Here is an 18,491-nt window from a genome sequence, read left to right as displayed (position 1 = left end):
GGTCCTCCAAGGATGCTGCCACAGGGTTCGCGTGAGCCGGTTTCAGCCCGTGGCCGCCTGCGTCTTGCTGTCCTGGTGGGTTTGAGCCTGCACGGTCAAGAGCTCGTTGTGTGCGTGGTGGGTTTTCCTCAGAGCAACGAGTGCTGGCCCCCGGCACCGGCCGTGCCTTTGATCTTGGGACCTGCCGCCCCCCTTGTGGGCCACGGCGCTGGGTCTTGGTACAGGCATGCCCAGCCCTCGCGTTTCCCTCGTGGCCACATGCTGATCTCTAGGAAACCGCAGCAGCCTCCCGAGCCCTCTGCTTCCCGCTGAAGCCTGCTCTCCCCTGCGTTGCAACTGGCAGCACCCGTGGGCTCGGCTGGGCAAGGAACGCGGGGGGCTTGTGGCTCCAAAGAGCTCTGTTTGGTCTGGCAAACTGGCGTGAGAAGGTGGCAAACGAACTCTGCACAGCCGTCAGAGTGCTCCTGGTGCCCGAGCTAGCCAGGTTTAAAGCCCTGGTGGTTGGTGGCAGGGGGGACCATCCGTACAGGCAGGGCTGGGAGCCCTGGTGTGTCCAGTCCCTTCAAGTTCCCTGCCTGGGACCCCCTTTTAGTGGGCCAGGAGCTTCTCTGGCCCATGGAGAGCTGGCTTGAGATGCCTTCTCCTAGCTGCATTGTGAGCAGAGCTCTGCTGTGGGGAGAAAGGGAAGAGATTCAGCCCAGCTGGGGACTGTGGGGGAGGTTTGGAGAGGTGGAGCAAGCTGGAGTGTGCCAAAGTCAGGCTCCCATAAAGCCGTGCTTGCTGAGTCTGGTTCTGTGCTGCACACCCTGCTGCTCCAGGAGCCTTCGGGGTGTCACAGCCCCTGCTCCAGTTCAGGGCTCTGGCACAATGTGCACCGGCGCGTGCTGGCACGCAGGCATCAAGCATCCCAGATGATCGTCCTCGGACCACTTGCCATTCGCAGCCATGGAAGCAGCAGCGGTGGTGTGCACCCTGCCCGATCCTCTCCCTGGCAGGGGTCTGCCCCAGCTGCTGGAGCATCCTGGGGCTGCACAAGCAGCTCGTAGAAAGCCACAGAGTGAGCTCAAGGCTCAATGTGAGGTCGGCCTTGCAGCAGGGGCTGTGGGGCTCAGGCTGCCCTGGTGCTCCTGCAGCTGGGCTCATGGACATCCATCTTCAGCCCTAATGCTGGCTAACACCAGATGCCATGGGAGCAGGGCAGGATTGCGGGAGGATTTGTCACTTATGGGACTAACAGATCTCCACCCACTGGTGTTGGCATGCCTGGGGGGATTTCAGTGTTCCCCTGTGACACTCTGCTCTTAGATGGGGGTTTCCTCAGCATCCCCAAGAGAAATTCTTGCAGCTTCCCTGAGGGTGCAGGACTGGCCCACGTGGGAGTCACTCCTGGTTTGTGGCAGTTGCTGGAGTACCAGAGATCCTGCCTGCAGGACAGGGACTTTTGCACGTGCTGAGGAAGACCATGTGTTGTGGAAGTGCCCCCAACACCTGCTTTGGTTTCTGGGGTGGTTGCCTAGCCCCTGCCTGTGTCAGGGCCTGCTTCAGGGCCACAGGGCTGACCTTGACCTTGGGAGGTGTTGAACATCCCTTTGGACTGCACTTACCATCTGAAGGCTTGGTCAGCTGGCCCATGAGGGCCAAACTCTGCTGAATCTGTCCTCTGAACCGCCTTGCTGTGTATATTTGCTGAAATAGATAATTTTCCAAGACGTACGGACTTCCGGGCTTCCTGTGGTGGGGACTGAGGGCTGGTTGTCCAGTGTTGGGTGGGGACAACGCCTCGGGTGGACAGGGCAGGAGCTTAACCCTGCTGAAACATCGCTTTCCTTCCATGGGGCTGTACTTCTCACGTTGATGGGAGTTGTGCTGTTGAGTCATACCTACTTAACGAAGCCAGCCATGACCTGGCACGTCCTTGACAGCCTGTGTGGTGGGGATGCCAACAGGAGCTTGGGGACGTGCAGAAGAGGGAGCAGCGTGACAGTGGTGGTGGCTGCTCCGTCACTTCATATGCAGCAGAAGCACAGCTCGGGGTGCGTGAGCCTGGACATGTGCTGAGCTTCTGGTCCTGACCCCTTTGCTTGTCATCTGGTGCAATCCAGGCAGATTAAACCTTCTCCAGGAGTGACAGTACCTTCCACAACCTAGCTTCTCAAGGGAGAGGTTGTTCCTGCAGTGGGGACGGACCCAGAAGGGACAGGATCCCACTTGCTCAGGAGAGTGGGCTTCATGCCCTGCTAGGGCTGGTGAGTAGGGCCAGGAGAGGGGTTTTCTCCTGGTTGCTACAGGAGGTGCTTGGGAGGGAGGGAAGGTTTCTCTGCCGTTTTCATGAATCCCTTTGGCAAGAAACGTCAGCCTGAGCTGTTTGGCCATGTCTGCTGGAGGACACCCTATCAAGAGTGGCACAAGAAGACCCACAATCTTGGTTTGTGCTGGGACGAAAGAAGCGGGAGTTGCAGGGACTTTCAGCCCCTGCAGATCTTGTTGCCCTTGAACTGTTGACCTGTGTTGAAAAGCCTGTGCTGCCCCTGCCTAACCCGAGCTCCCTGCTCTGCCAGACACGCTGGCTTGCTGAGACCTTGCATGTCTTTGGTCTCCACACCTGAGTTCTCATCTCCACCTTGTGCTCCTCCTGCCGGAAGCACTCCCAAGCCTCTGCTGGCCAAAAATACAGTTTATTTAGTAGTGGCCAAATGTTACCTCTCATTCGGTTGCTGCCGCTGTGTCATCTGTTTGATGACACCGAAGCCTTTGTAGAGCTGCTGCAGATGTAACCATGTTTAAAGCAGAGCAGCCCGCGCAAGACGGGCGAGGTCACTGGGACACAGCAACCACATGTGCTTTGTAGAGGCTATTTCCATCATCCAAATTATACATTTCACATCAACCAAAGACCAAGGCTTCTCATCAAAGCTGGCTGGCAGCTGGGGTTGGTAATTACACCAGTGCCCGGCCACAGGATGAAGGATACGGAGGGCGCGTGGCCAGCGTGGTGGAAGAGCTCGCTGTACAAAGCTCACTGCCCACCTCCATGTGCGGTGGACAAGAGCGTGCAGGTGCAGAGGCACATATGGGCTGCATGCGAGTTCGTTAGCACTGTGGTGCGGTGCCCAGTGTGACTGGGGACCTCTAGGTAAGTGCAGCAGAGCATCCCCGAGATCCTGCAGTTTCTGCAGCCATTTCCTTGGCCATCTTTTGCTGTATATGGTGCCTCTTAAGTGGCTGCTAATTCACATAAGTGAGTAAGCCGCTGGTGTTGCATGGGCCAGAGCCCAGGTGGACACACTTGTGATCCCAGGGGAGACGGTGTTCCCCAAAATACTTGGTGCAGGAGTCTTTAAAGCCCTGCCAAACTCTGCAGGTGCAGCTTTAACCCATCTCAGTCCTGCAGCCATCAGCTGGCAGCGGGTGGGCAATGCCACCCTTCCCCGGGTGGCCCAGCGGGGATGTCCTCGCTGGGCAGCATGTGCCTGTGGAGACCTGGTACCTCCATGGTGCTGACGCGCAGGTAGGGCAGACCCCAGCTATGCTGGGGCTGGCGGCTGGCTGGGCCCCGGGTGCCAGCAGCCTGTCGGTGGTGGGGAGGAGAGCCAAGGGGCTGATATGGGCAGATGGGCTCTTTGAAGGGCAGGAGCTTCATGTCGCATCTGAGTGTGGTTGGTTTAAAAAAGAAAACACAGCACAGGAAAGACGCTTGCTGGTGTCTGACACGTCCCGTGTGAGCACGTTCCCGGCCCCAGGGGAGATGGGCTCACCTAAGTATCCCTTCCCAAGGAGATCCCCTCCTGATTACCATCCTTGCTGGCCAGGCATGTGGTATGGGATTAAAAGGAACACCTCTGCCCCATGGCATTCCTACCTCTGCCCCACAGTGTTCCTGGCTGTTTAATTAAGTGCTAACAGGCCCGTTGCAGTGCTGTGCAGCAATAGCCAGGCTCTCTGGCAGGAGACCGTAAGGAGGTCAGAGACCAAGTAGCTCTTCACAGTGATGGGATTGGGTTATTGCCTCGTAAAGCGGTGCGGCTGTCCTGATATCACTGTCACACTAACGTTATTTCTCTCTTAAGGCCCCAGTGTGACAGTGCCCGTGTGCGAAGTCATTGGGGTGGGGATTTATTTCCTTCTGGCCAAAGAGCTGGACTCCTGTGTTTGGGGTAGGGGTGAGGAGAAAGGGGAGAGGTACGTGGTCGTGTTGCTGCTTCCAGCCTGCTCCTGGGAGCTGACAGCGAGTAGTAGATGTCTCCTCTCTCCAGCTGAGATGGCTGCAATGACTGGGGAGAAGGTCTAGAAACGTGACCCGAGGGCCCCAGAGCTTTCTGCTGAAGCTGTTTGGGATGTGCCATGTTCCCAGTGATAATGGCAGTGCAGAAAAAGTGCTAAAAAAAAAAATAAATCCAGATTTGTCTTTCAAAATTTCCCATGGAAAAGTAGCAGAGCAAACACTTGAAGGCAAAAATATCTGGGGATGCACTGCTGAAACAAATTCCTCTCACAAAGAGCCTGAAAACTGCTGCTCAAATGGGGCTTTCCCAGTGACTGCCTGTATCTTGCCCCCAAATCCAACGTTTGTCCACTGAGAACATATGTAAATGAATGCAAAATTGTATGCGGTTCTGGAAATGCTATTTGGGATCTGCTGGTGGGATGTGACCACAGTGGGGCCTGGGCGATGTCCCCTCAAGGCCTTGCCATCCTCTGAGAGCAACTGCTGAGGGCTCCTGGGATGGTTTGCTCTTGCAGAAGCAGGCCCATGGGTCCTGCCTGGTCCAGGTGCCTTGTGAGCAATGTGTTTCCAGCTTGGGTGGCACCTGGGGAACTGGTGGCAGTTCTGGGTCCTTCTGGAGAGTTCCTTCCTGATGCCTGCTGTCCCCAGCTTTGCATTTTTGGCTTCTCATGCTGCGGCATGTGTCTCTGTGCCCACAGCCCTTCCCCGGCACGAGTCCCCTCTGCCATCGCCCTGTTATGTCCATTTTGGTTACCAGCTCATTGCCTTCCTATGCAGCTTCTTGTGGTGTCAGACAACAATTTCCCTGGTCCTCCCTGCCCGCTCTCACTTGAGCGTCCGAGAACAGCACTTGGCTGATGCTTGTGTCCGCTGCACGGGGGAGGATTCGTTCCAGCTCAGCGCGGAGCCAGAGCATGCACACTCCGAGGTGTGTAACCTGTGGGTGACGCCAACCTCTAGTGCCAGCCCGACTGCTGTGGCCAGCGTGTGCCTCCTGGCTTGCCTGGCTGAGCTGCGGTCCTGCCTAGGGGTGACCAGGCAGCTTTCTGTAGGGCTGCGGTCTCAGGGTCAGCCCACGCTGCTTGCCTGGTTCTGTGGTGTCGGGTGGACCTGCTGACACGTCCTCAGAATTGGTCACTTGTCTGGTCCAGAGCATCCTTTGTGCCACTGCGCATGTGGCATTTGGTGCCCTGCGTGCATGGTGGCAGCAATGTCCCGGGGCCATGCGTGTGTGCAGTGTTTCTGGTACTGGTGGCAGCTGTGGTTAGAGCCTAGCAGTGAAGCTGCTGGGTCTGGATCCACTTGCTGGGTGGAGCGGGGACGGCACCGTCCTTCAGAGGTAGCTTAGTCCTTGTCCTCTCCAGGCTTCACACCTTGAGGGTGTCTTGTACGGAGCTGTGGGGACACAGGGTGTGGGAGATCAGATACAGTGCGATTCTGCCATATCCCCTACCCCGCAAAGTCATGTCCTCCTCCGGGCACAGGAAGCAGCTCTCCTGGGTGAGCCAGGGGAGGGGTTGCTGGTTCTCTGGCTGGGAAGCAGTGAGCTGGGGAAGGCAGAGTACGTGCGAGGCAAGGAGCCGGCCGGGGAGGCTCGGTGCTGCCTTGTGGAGGGGTGTGGGGTGAAGGGGGAGCAGGGCTTTCCCACGCTGCTGCATTGCAGCTCAGAGCCGGGGAGCCGAGCACGGAGGGGAGCTGGGAAGGCAGGGGATGCTGCATTGCAGGGCTGAGATTAGAAACTGTGCAAATGGAGATGTGCCTGTGTCAGGGCGGGTGTAACACTGAAGAGCAGTGCCCAGCGCACCCACTGATCTGCTTGTCTTTCCTCTAATCCATTTCTTCCACGTTTTGTTTCGCTCGAGCGTTTCTTTCATTCCTTACGCTGTTATTTTTCTTGTCCAATTGAGGCAGTAATGTACTTTTTATTAATTCAGGAGAAGGGCTGAGATTCATCTCCCGCTGGAAGGAGCTGCTGGAATCTGCGTAGGGGATCTTAGCACAAGCGCAGCGTGGCTGGGCAGGACGTTTTCCTCGCTCCTGGGAGCAGCCTTGCAGCAGGGAGGTGGCTCGAGAGCCTCGTGGCCCCAGCGCAGGGGCCAGCGCAGCACGTGAGCTCCCTGGAGGTGCTGCATGGGCAGACCACAGGCAGGCACGTGCCCCCACGCTGCCCGGCAAAACGCAGGCGCGTCCTGCAGCAGGGACACGTGCCTCCACCTTTGTGAACACATGAGCGCGCCAGTGCTGTAGGAAGCACAGGGGTTTCCACAACTACCTGGTGTAGGCACCGGTGACGCTTACTCACTCCACATCCTTCTTTGGTTTCGTGTCAGCCTTGTTATCTCTGTCCTAGAGCTCTCTTGGTCATCAAGGGGTGAGCGCTTTGCAGCCCTCTCCTGGCCAACGTACCTGCAAGGGTCTGGCCTGAAGTATCCCCCTGAAATTACAGAAGGAATTTATGACAAATCCAGGAGTTAGTTTCTGAAGATGTAAAGGCAGGGCTGCTCTGTCCTCGTGTTTCGCCCAGGCTGGATCTTGCCCAGCTGGATCTTGCAGTGCTGGTAAGGAGGGGATGGTGAGCTGGCTGGGAGGGACCTTCTAAAGGGCACCCAGGAGGTGACTTTCAGTCGGGAACTGTAATCGAGGGTTTTGTGCCACGCTCACGAAGCTGTGGTTCCCTCAGCAGGTTGCGAGCCTGATTCGCAGCCGCAGGTGACGTGGCAGGAGGGCTGGGCTCCATGCCAGCTCCGTTGGCTCACCAGCCAGTTGGCTGGGTTTGGCTGTGGGATGGGAACCTCTCCTGCTCGGTGAGCTGGATGCCTGAGGTCCTCTGCTCATGCCTGAGGTCCTCTGCAACTTGTTGAAGCCGCTGGAGGTTGTGATCGTTCTCCTGTGATCCAGGAAAGTGGGAAGAGCCGTGCTGTGGGTGCTGAAGCCTGCGGTTCCTGAGCTGGAGGGGTAAATGTAATAACTGCAGCATGGCAGAGGGGCAGCACCATGCCTTTAGCACCAGGGAAAGGCTGAACCGCTTTTATTTCTAGTGCCAGCCCCGCTGGGCGCCAGCCTGTGTGGTTGGGATCTGGGGTTGCTGCATGTCCCAACTCTGCACATCTTGTGCAAGGTTGTGTCACCAAGTGTGACAAAGCTGGCAATGAGACCCTGCAACCAGACAAGCTTCTTCAATAGCACCCTTATGAAGTGCACAGTCTTGGCCAAACGCAGTCCTTACTGGTTCTACTGGGAGCCCAGACTGGCTAAAGCTGAGCTTTTGTGAAGTTTACACCTCTGTGCTTTTTCGGTGGGACTGAAACGTCCCCAATGCCGGCACTGCCCCAGCCCTTGCACTGAGCAGCCTGGCACTCCCAATTCAGCGAGCAGCCGTGAAGCACGTTCAAAGCTGCGACTCAGGTACGGCTCCGTCGCCAGCTATTTATAGCCATGTGAGCTTTCAGCATAGCCGCGGGCTGAGAATAACTCACTGATGAGACACTTCTCAAAATCACGCGTCCGTTGCCCATGCGCAGCACCATCATCTCAGGCTTCCCGCATGTCGGCGTAGGGTATGTCTTGGTCCTGTGCCAGCCCGGATCGACACGAAAAGGAGTTTACCCTGGCATTTTTTCTAGCCTGTGGGGTCAGCTGGTTTGTCGTGTCACAGCTGCGCAGCCCTGTCCTCGGCAGGATGCTATCAGCCTTTTGCAGAGAGCATGGTGAGGGCCCCTTCAAGTGTAGGCACAGTTTGGGCTCCGTAAAACCCACCCCATGGAGAGCAGCCCTTCCCTTTCATAGCTCGGTGAGTGGGGAGATGTGGGTGCTGGCAGGGAGGGATGTGCTTGGGGAGCAAGGCAAAGGAACCTGCTATTCGGGCTGGGACCTGTGATGTTGAAACTCATCTCTTTAACGAACCCCTCAGGCTGGAAGCGTTAGGTGCTGTCGGGCTGTTTCCAGTTTGCTTTATCTCTGACTTGGCATTGTATTTCCAAGCTGATGCAAACAAGTGGAAGAATAGATAGCGGCTAATTCACATTGATTGCTGTGGCGTGGGAGCTCCCCAAGGTGAGCTGAGACTGGCAGAAGACACGCTGCGGGCCATTCGATGGGGCGAGCACGTCCCTCCCCAGCTGGTTCCCGGTGTGGTGCTGCGGGGGACATGCTGTCAGCCTCGCAGGTGCCTGCTCCCACATCCCTAGGCTTCTCCCGGCCTTGGTGGCTCAGAAGCTGGAGAAGGCTTTGCCGGGGCGAGTACAGCGTCATGAACAAACCCGGCAGCAGTGGAGCCGGGCAAGGCAGGGGTCTTTCAGCAGGCTCCGAGGTGGGAGCACTGCTTTGCGGGAGTGGGGACAACTGAGTCCCCCTCCACGTTAAAACCCCCACGTTGACAGATTGTGGCTGGGACCTGGGACTGTCTGGCTCTGCCAGGGCAGGACCAATGTGGGACCATGGGTGCTGCGGCCACCACGAGTGCAGGACCCATGGCCACCCAGCTGTGGCCTTTTGCAGCCACCTTGCCTTTAGCCTCCTGACTTTCACTGCACCAAGGGAGTGACGAGGAGACAGCTCCAAACTCCCGATGTGCAGAGCAAAAGCAAGGGAAATAATGAAGTTCAGCTTCCTCCCCATCCCAGCAGGGAAGACAGACAGACAGCGTCCTGGAAATGTCACTGCTGTGAGCCTGGAGAGGTGTGTGCCGATTCCCAAGGAGTTGGCCTCGTGCTGCAGCCCGACTTCACTGGACTTGACGTGGCTGCAGAGCGAAAGGTGGGAGTGAATTGAGTCTCGCTCTGTTGGTGCTCGGTGTGTTGCTTTCCTGACCTGCTGGGCTGGGGAAGATGAGTCTGCCGAAGGCAAGCAGCGGTGGGGAGTCGATGGGACAGCCCGTGGGCTTTTCTCCAGTGCTGCTCCAGCTGCTGCCAGGCGCCATGGAAGATGGCTGCCCTGCCCTCCTGTGCCTCCCACAGACCCCAGGTTCATTTAAAAATGTAACAAAAACCCTTCCGGGGAACTGGAGTCACCCTGGACAGGGTGCGTTGCACCTTGGGATGGACAATGACGAGGGGTCCTGGGAGCAGAGGTGCCAGTGCGCAGGGGACCTGTTGGCTCCTGGTAGTGGTGGTTTCTCTCCCAGACAACATGCATGTAGACTTGGCATGGGGTTAAAATCCTGCTTGGCCTGGAGAACATGTGTGATTGCTGTCCAAGGGGAAGCACCAACATTTGCCTGACTCCCAGCCGCAGACCTGAGTCTTTTGTGCCTCAGGCTGTACATAGCTGGGGGCTCACAGATCATCAGCGTGTTGTCTTTTGGCAAATTCCATTTTGATGGCTCACCCCAGGTTGATTTGAGGCTGGATATATCACTGTCTGGACCTCCTGTCTCCCATTGTTGAGTGGTTAAGCGCGCCCAAAAGCTGGCTGCATCCTGACCCCGCGGGGAACAGCAGCACCCAGACAAACCCCAGACCTCCTGCTCTGCAGTCCTGCATCGGCGGTGCTGCAGGCACAGCTGTGATGGGGCAGCGAGGGTTCCTGCCCTACGTGGCGTCTCAGCCTTTCTCCCCAGGACTTTGCCCTGTGTCGGAGCACAAGAGGCACAGCCCATCGCGCCGCCGTCCCCAGCCAGCACAGCTGCAAGGAGCCCTTAGAGCCTGACAGAGCTACAGCAGCCCTGCGGCTGTTTGGTTTTACCTGGGAGACCAGAATGTCCCCCAGTAGTGTCAGGGATGCAGGAGGGACAGAGCTGGTGTCCTCCAGGCTGAGCACAGCAGCAGTTTGGGGACTGATTTACCAGCAGACCGAGACCCTCCTTCCTTACAGGCAAGAACATCTGGAAGAGGGCAGACGCTCAGGCAGCAGCACCTTCAGCCATCTCATTTTCATTTCCCTGAACCCTTTTAGCTGTGCTTTTGCTGCGCTGTGCCAAACAGCGTCCCGGTGCTGCTGGAGCACTAATATCCATCATCCGGCCGCGGTCTGTAGAGCGCTCAGAATTTTTTTGCTATTTTCAGTTAGTTTTCCAAGTTGAGCTTATTGGCTCATGGGCATCTGCTCCCAGATGGAGAACATGTGGCCGGTTCCTGCAAGGGGAGGGGAACAGCCCCACTCATAAAGCAGCATGGGGGATGAGCGAGGGAATCTCTTCCTGGAGCCTGTGAGATGCTTTTGGGGCTGTGCAGAGCGGGGCCTGGAGGTTGGGATTTTAAAGCTGCTCCGAAAACCCTCTGCAAGCAGAATTTGCGTGGCAGTGTTGCTTGCAGTGGGAGGTCGCCTCCCGTCAGATAGCTTATTAGTCACGGGGAAAGTACGGTAACCTGGGGGCAGGATTAAATCTCCGCTCAGCTGCTGTTTGCACTGCTGTGCGTTTCCCAGCCCTGCTTACTTTTGAAAGCGAATAGCAAGTAATAAATTTTCTGGGGTGATTTCCTCGGCAAATAGTCATTGTGCTAAAACTGGTGAAACTCTTGGGGTTCCTGAAAACCTCCCTGTCTTGAACAGGCTGCATGAGCACTTACAAAATGAAGTGGCACGCAAGGAGGAGAGAAACCCAGAGCTCCAAATCAAAAGTAAATTTGCAAAGCAGCTTTTCCAGCCTCGCATTCCCAAGCGGAGCGTGTTAACGCGTACAATGGTGCCGTGCTGCTTTCCAAAACCAGCCACTCCGCAGCAGTGACCAGCGGGGCGAAGCCACGTTCCCTTTGCTCTGCTCTCGGTTTGCTCATCGTTGCGGTCAGGGGGCAGAGGTGCTGATTTGTTTTGTTGCTAAGATTCTCGTTCCCTTTGTGGGAATAAAGCAAATTTTGTTTGGTTGAGATTCTCTATAGCTTCAAAGACAAATCAAATCTGGGTTGCCAGCTTCTTTTTGTATTGCAAGAGATGCCTGTTTTCCATCCCAAACCATCCATGTTTTGCAGCTCAATAGCACATCCTAGACAATGGCTTTAGAAATCAGACGCCTGCATTTTGGACCCATAGTGCTGAGGCAACGCCAAGCAACGCACGGGGTGCCAGAATTCGTGCACATGGGGAGAGAGAAGAAGGAGGAAGAAAAACTTGCTCTGATGGGATGTTTCCAAGGAGATCATGGTAATGATCTTCCATTTCCATATAGCTTTTCATCCCCTTGCGGAGTGTTCTCGCTCGTAAGCAGACGTTACACGCGTCCTGTGCAGAGAGTGCAGCAGCTGTCCTTAAAATGCACGTTGTAGTGGGGAAGCTCTGACGCTGTGGAGCGGGATCAGCCTGAGGTGGGAGCAACCCCTGAAACTGCGGGGATGCTCGGGGACACAGGATGTCCCTGCCCCTTCGGCAGCACCCTGTGGTATCTGTGGCCGCTGGGCAAGGCACACTGGTGTAGGGAGTGACCTTGCCGCTGAGTAATGCCATCTGGGTACGTGTCAGTCCTTCCCCAAATCAGTGTCGCGTGCGGGATGCGCCTCACATCAACCACCGTCCAGCTCAGAGCTGTACCGTGGCTGGACACGCTCTGGCACTTGGCTCGTCGGAGCGAGAGCCCTCTTACGAGCTGTTCAGTTCTCTGCGAGCTCAGCTGGGAGGAGCAGCTGGGGTTTACGGTCAGCGCCGGAGTGGGCTGCGTCCCACACCCACACACAGGGTGGTTTTCCTGGCTCATCTGTCCCTTTTTCCCTTGTTGAAGCTGGCTGCTGTGCTGGGGGAGCCGCGTTACCCAGGGAGGATTGCAGAGCTCTGCAGAGGGTCAGCTGGGCCGCATCTGCCACTGAGGGTGTGCAGGAGGTTGGTTAATACATGATATTCCCTCGTCCTTCTGAGTGCCTCTTGCTTTCCAAGAGGAGGAAGGAAAGTCTGGAGCGCTGCTTCTCCCCTGCGCAGAGATGGGTTTGCAAAAGCCACAGTTTCTTCCGCTTTTTTTTTTTTCCTTGCCTCTTTTCCTGCCCCGGAATTTTTCCCTGGCCTGATGAATTTTTAAACAAAAACATGGTGAGGAGAGAACAGGAGAGAGGGGGAAAACCCGGGAGAGTTCGCAGGGAAAAAAGTCAGTTTTCAAAACCAGAGTGATTTCAAGTGGAAGAGAAAGTTTAGGGTGTGTTTTTAATTTTAAAATTCCAACTAATTTTAAGTCACTTTATTGACAGGAGAAAATACCTTTCCTAATGCTCTTTTTAATAAACCCCAGTTTTACAAGCAGAAAAATGGTTGAAAAATACCACGGAAATATGAAAGTAAAAGGCAACTGCAGTACCCTTTGATTCCTCCCTTGCCGTGTTGTGGGTCGGTGCTCCCCAGAGGCGGGGGGCTGAGGCTGGGTGGGGGAACAGACTCCCCTGCAAATGCCTCTGGGTGCTTGTCCGTCTGTCCACAGGGAATGGCAGTGTCTGTTACCTGTATGCAGTGGCTTTGCAGATGTGGACAGATGTGGTTCCTTGCCTGTTCATGCAGGGCACTGAGCAGAGGCAGGGCTTTGGGTGCAACAGGCCAGAATTCGGCCCAAACTGGAGCCCTCTGGCTTTTGCCCTCTCTCTGGAGGACCATCTGCTTAGTGCTGAAGAAGGTGAAGAGGCAAGAGGGAACACGGGGATGGAGCAAGGAGGTGGAGGCAGGTGAGGGGGATGGCTTGCGTGGCTGAGCATCACCAGGGAGCCCAAAATCTCGTCACTGGGTGGGCTTGTCCTGCCCCGTAAGCCAGGTTTATGCCTGGTGCTGCTGCTGGCACTTCCCATGCTTCTGACCTACAAAAGGCCTCCGGAGGGTTTGCATTGGGATGTAGCCGAGAGATACCGTGGACACCTTTCTGTGCCGTGCTTCGTCCCCTGCAGAAATCTTCCCTCGCCACGTCCCACTGATGCCGAGGTGAGGTGGTGAGAGCCATTGGAGACGGGCTGCTCTCGCTGCTCTGGCTCGGGTTGGGCTGGTTTCTCACAGCCATCAGCTTGGCAGGTAGATTGAGTGTTATTAGAAAAACAGCTTAAATCCATTGCCTTTACATTTTGCAGAGCAGAGAGATCTCCTAGCAGATCTCATTGTGTTTCATACTGGAGCAGAAAAAGAAACATTTTATGGTAATTTTTTCAATGACTTTCCAATTTTTTTTTTTCTTGGTAAACTGTCTGCAATCACTTACAGTGTTCCTGAAGGGATTAATTACTCGCTGGAGCTCATTGTGTGTATTTCATATTCAGAACTGTTGGATGCGATGCCTGGCTTGGATCGAGTGAGGGGTCACATGGTGTTTCTTTTTTCATCCTTTTTCCCCTGTTCTGTTTTATCTGTCAGGCTCCTGGTGTGAGCACTCCCAGTTGCCGATTCGGTGGTCGCTCGGTCGGTACGCCGCACGTGATCACAACTGACTTCCCTGCTCCACGCTCCTTTGTCAGGGGGAAGCGCAGCCAGAAGAAGACAAATCGCTTCCTTGTTTGAGTGACTTTTGGCTGATGCTTTCCCCCAAGCTGTAGTATTGGCTTGGCTTTTCCTGCAGCGGTCGTGGCTCTGGGCTGTGCGTCGTCAGTGCTTGGACAGGCCCCTGGAGCAAATTTGGGGAGAAGAGCTCAAAGTACATTGCAGCGCTGCTTCCCACGGTGGAGAGGGCTTGTCCAGTGCAGGCAGCCATTGCACGGAGGTGGGACATCTTAGAGGGGATAAATCCTGGCTGCAGTGGTGCCGGAGACCCCACCATGCCCTCCTCGGAGGATCGCATCCCTGGGAGGGCGCTGCCTGCGGCCCAGCCGTGCGCTTGACGCTTCGGTGGCGCGGGGAACAGCATTGTCTCCAGCTTGGCGGGGGGGATCCCAAACCATCCAAGCCAGGGCGTATAACTTGGCATGCTTAAACGGTTCCTGCAGCATGCAGGAGATGGGGGCTTGTCGCTGTGCGGGGGTTTGGAGGCAAGCGGCCGCTCTCCTGTTTAACATCTGAGCGAGCCGATGTGCCCGGGGGCTCACAGCCGCTGTCACCGCACGTCACTCAGCCCTTGGTGTTGGCAGGTGCATGGTGAGGGCGGCAGCGGGAGCTGGCACATGGTGGAGAGCTGGGATGCTCCACTGAAATCCCTCCTGTCGGTGCCGATGCCTTTTTCAGAGCGTTTTCTGCCCTGCCTGTCCCTGGCACTGCCAAGCCCACAGTAAAACTTGGACTCGCGGGGTGGAACAGCAGTTCTTCGCATTGAGTCCTAAAGCATGTCAGAGTCCCTCCCCTCGCTGTAATGCAGGTGATGGATTTGAGGTGAAGAGCACCCTTCCTCCATGCCATCCCCCAGCCCCACTGGGGCACCTGGGCAGGGGTGCTGTGGGCTTTGGGGTCCCGGGGAGGACAGCAGGGACTGCGTGGTGGCTCCCACGGCAGTGGCACAGAGCTTTCTGGTCCCAAGCACCCCTTTCCCTCCTGCGGCACACCCAGATTTCCTGAAGGAGACAGGATCTTCCTTCTCTGCAAATCAGCTTGGTGGGGAAAAATGCAACTGCTGTTCAAGAAAACCTTTTCCCGGTGGTGGGGACCCACTGAGGGCACTGCGAGAGGTGGAGCAGGTCCGGCAGCAGCCGGAGGACAGCGCGGGTCCTGCCGCCGAGTGCTTTGAGTCCTCGCCCCTGCGCTCCCAACAGGGAACATTCAGGGCTAAGAATAGACTACTCATACGCATCCCTCTCCCTGTGAAGGGTGCTCAAGGCACTGCGCAGCAATTAAAACAAGTTCATAATAATATCGCCGGCAGATCAGCAGCATGGACTCCGGAGCTGGTGGAGGATTTGGCGGTGCTGAGGATGGATGGGGGGAGAGCGGTGCTGCTGACCTCCCCGGCAGACACCCAGCATCTCCCCAGCATAGGGTTGCGGGGCAGCGCTTTGAGGCGGCAGGATGAAACCCTGGGTGTCATTGCAGCCCCTGTGCCGGGTGTGGGGCTGCAGTAGGAGCAGGGTGGAGGGGGCTGCAGGATGGGGAGAGGTGCGTGGGGCCAGCACTGCTTCCGGCTCGGGTGAGGGGAAGGCACCTTTCCCAGGGCAGGTCCAGAGGAGGAGATAATGGTGCCGGCAGAGATAATGCCAGCGTTCATGGGGCGGGCAGCATGCTGCTGGGTGAGGCAGGGGTGCGATGCTCTGCCCTCCCTTACTGCAGCCGGGGGTGGCCCTGGGGGAGCAGGCACAGTGGGCAGGAGAGCGGGGTTCACCTGCACTAATTTGGGTCAGCCCAGGCTTTTCACTGAGTTACTGGGATGCCTTATCCCACCTCCGGGCAGGGACCCCGGAGCTGCTGGTTCCTGTTGGCTGCGTGGAGGGTCAGGGGGACGGATGAACACAGGATCTCAGTGTGTCGCTGTCAGACCCTTGGTGTACTTCCAGCAAACCTCCTGCCGCTCGCTGTGTGCCAGTTTGTCTTTGGGAGAGCGTAGCGGGTTTGCTTCGGGATGAACGTCACCTGGGCAGCGTGCCACTGATGGGGTGGACCAAAGGGACCCTGAAACGTGCAATGTGCGTGTCGGTCCTCAGCCCCACCTGGGTTGCTGTTGCAGATGCTGCTACGATTTTCAGGGGGTGAATCTTGCCCCTGTGCCTGGTAGGACCAGCACCCCCCGGGCACCCTGCCAGCTGGCAGTGCTCACCCGCCCCACTGCTGGGGGACCGCAGGTGGAGGGAGACCCTAAGCCTTGCGGGATCCCGGTGATCGTATGTGCAGCGGACTTGTTTCCGGCTCTCAGCAGGCTGCTGTGCCCGGTGCCAGAGTGAATTTGGCACCTGGCCCTCCTGCGAGGCTGGGGCGGGGGGAGAAGAAAGGCTGAGCCCTCCCCGCTGCCCGCGCCGCAGGCAGGAGATTTAATTACCCCTGTGCTCGCACAATGGCCGTTTATCTCCGGGAGCAAAACCCTGGTAACCGTCAGGGCAGAGCGTGAAGGACTGATGAGAGGGTGTGCGGGAAGGGCGCCGGGGTCGTGTGCAGGCACTTCCCTTCCCATTTCCAGGGCTTTCCATGGTAATGGCTCCTATTTTCCTCCGTTGTTAGGACGTCACTCACACGCGGCTCGAACGACATCTGTCAAAACATGTCCCCCCCGTCCTTGGGGCTCCTCGGGAAGAGGGATCCGTTGGCCCTGTAATGAGCCTGACATCAATTAATCATCAGCCTTAAAAATTAGCATCGTGGCAGTACACGTTGGAGGGAAACGATTCCCCAGATGGAAGCAAAAATAGCCTCGGTTATCTCCCTCCTCCCGCAGGAGGTGGCAACAATAGACCCACTAACGAGCCTGGAACTCGTTTAAGCTGGGTTTGCCCCCTGGGGCTGGGGGAGCCCAAGGTGTGCTGCCTCCTGCCCTGGCTCATCTCTTGGTGTGCTCTTGGGGGACCACCTCGTGCAATGGCTGATGACCTTCCCTGGGGTCTGGTCCTGCCCATCATGGGCTGGCGTCCCCTGGGCTTTGCAGAGAGCCCAGGGTGAGCTTGCAAGCACTGAGCCCCTTCCTGAGGCTGAGGGTTTGGAGGAGAGCAGCACTGCAGCATCCCCGGGCAGTGCGGGTGGGCCAGGATCAGGGTTCAGCCAGTGCCTCAAGGACATGGCCTGCTCCGGGCGGGCTGTCCCTTGCCCCTCTCCAGGGTGGCAGCTCTGAGCAGCGCCAGTGCCCGTGGCAGCTTGATGAGTGCCTTGCCAGCTCTGATATTCAGGAGCTCGGCAATGGGCTGGAGGTCTGCAGAGACCCCCTGTCTGGGAGGTGACTTGGGCACCTTCCCTGGAGGTTCACGGTGACCTGGTCTTTGTGCCTGTGCCATGCTGGGATTTGCCATGCTTGGAGCTTGCTCTCCCTTGCTCCCAGGCGAGCTGTAACCTGAGTGAGCAGCTCTGCCACCCGTAGCCCCCTGCAACTTTGGTTTCCTACCCCTGTTACTCGGTGAGGTGAAGAGCCACTGCCTTCCTCCAGCACTGGCTGCATTTTGGGTCCATCTTGGTGGCTCCGATAAGCAGCTCTGCACACAGCAGCTCTGCAGGCTGCGGCTGGCAGGGGAGCCGGAGAGGACATTTTGCATTCTTGCTGGAGGCGCACGAGGGCTCTTTGGCTGATCTGGTGATGGACAGACAGACCAAGTGTCTACCAGAGCCCAGCTGAGGCCGGGGAGAATTGTGTTTGCAACGCATTGCTCTGCACAAAGCTCGCAGTCACAAGGCGAGGGGGACAAAAGGCTCCCTGTTCGCTCCGTCCCAGTGGGTGCAATTCCAACAGTTAAAAAGCAAATGTGAGTTGTTTGTCTCTGTGAATATAAAGCTTCCCCAAGCATGGCCGTATTCTGGCTGGGAATGGGGAGTTTGGCTCCACTAATGACTGTTCTCCCTGCGAAACAGAGCCAACTCGAGCCAAGAGCTGCCTGGCCGGGCCCTTCCCTGCTGGCCCTGGTACGGGGATGTGGGCTGAGGAGGGGACAGGCTCCTGGGTCTGATAAACGCCCTTTCAGCGAGGCCTGGGTGCCCGGTAGAGAGCAGCAGGGAGGGATGAGCATGGAGACCTCTGCCTGGTGTACCCAGGGGTGACTGCCACCCGTGAGCATCCTGCCAGCGCCCGGGATCCTCTCCCGTGCCCAAGGAGTTCAATGTCCTCAGCAAAAGGGAGCCCCAGGCAGGGTGGGCTGGCTCCCTTGGGTTGTCAGATCTGCTCATTTGGGGCATCTGACTGTGAGTCCGAGGGCTGCTGTCACAGATCGGGGAGCTCCTGAGTCGTGTCACTCCTTACCTGAGTTTGGGTGGCTGCCCTGCTTGTGGGAAGGCCTGTGAATCCGCACAGTGCTGGGTTTTCACCTGGGTTTTTATTCCTGGAGAAGAAAGAGGATGGGTGCACGTGGCTGGGGGTGCAAGGGCGCAGGGCATTATACCAGTGATGTGCCCAGTCCTGGGCAGCCCAGTTGTGCCTGGGAGGGGGGTGGGCAGTTGTGAAGCTGCTGCAGGACCTGGGGGTGAGCGCGGGTCTGGGAGGAACGACTGCGAACCATGTGCTGCAGCTGGGCTCGGGGCACAGACACATCCACACCATCTACGTGGAAGATCCTCAGCAATAACGGGGCCATTGAGGTGGCGGCTGTGCCTGACGTGGAACAAGCGCTGTCTGTGGCCACTGCGTGTGGCTCCCCTGGGGGCACATGGCACTTAACCCCCATGTTCGTGGCAGCCGAGCTGTGCTGAGCACAGCCCCTGGGTACCTTCACCCTTGCCCAAGGGTCGCCCTCCTCCCTGGCTGCTTCTGCATTCACCCCATGCTCCCCTCGGCTCGCTTGCCATCTGGGCCATGGGGGCTTTGGAGGAGGGTTGTGCACAGCGAGGGAGGGTA

At 57.3% G+C, this 18,491-nt stretch overlaps 1 protein-coding gene across 7 annotated transcripts in view; it reads left to right on the top strand.

Annotated features, from left to right (window-relative positions):
• The window catches only part of NAV1 (neuron navigator 1), a 78,651-nt gene that overhangs the window by 19,171 nt on the left and 40,989 nt on the right, over window positions 1-18,491 (top strand). The window lies entirely within an intron of this gene.

Source organism: Ciconia boyciana, chromosome 23 (genome assembly GCF_034638445.1).
Source record: "Ciconia boyciana chromosome 23, ASM3463844v1, whole genome shotgun sequence".
NCBI lineage: Eukaryota > Metazoa > Chordata > Aves > Ciconiiformes > Ciconiidae > Ciconia > Ciconia boyciana.
The sequence above is the reverse complement of the archived record's forward strand: the minus strand, read 5'-3'. Positions and strand labels throughout refer to the sequence as shown.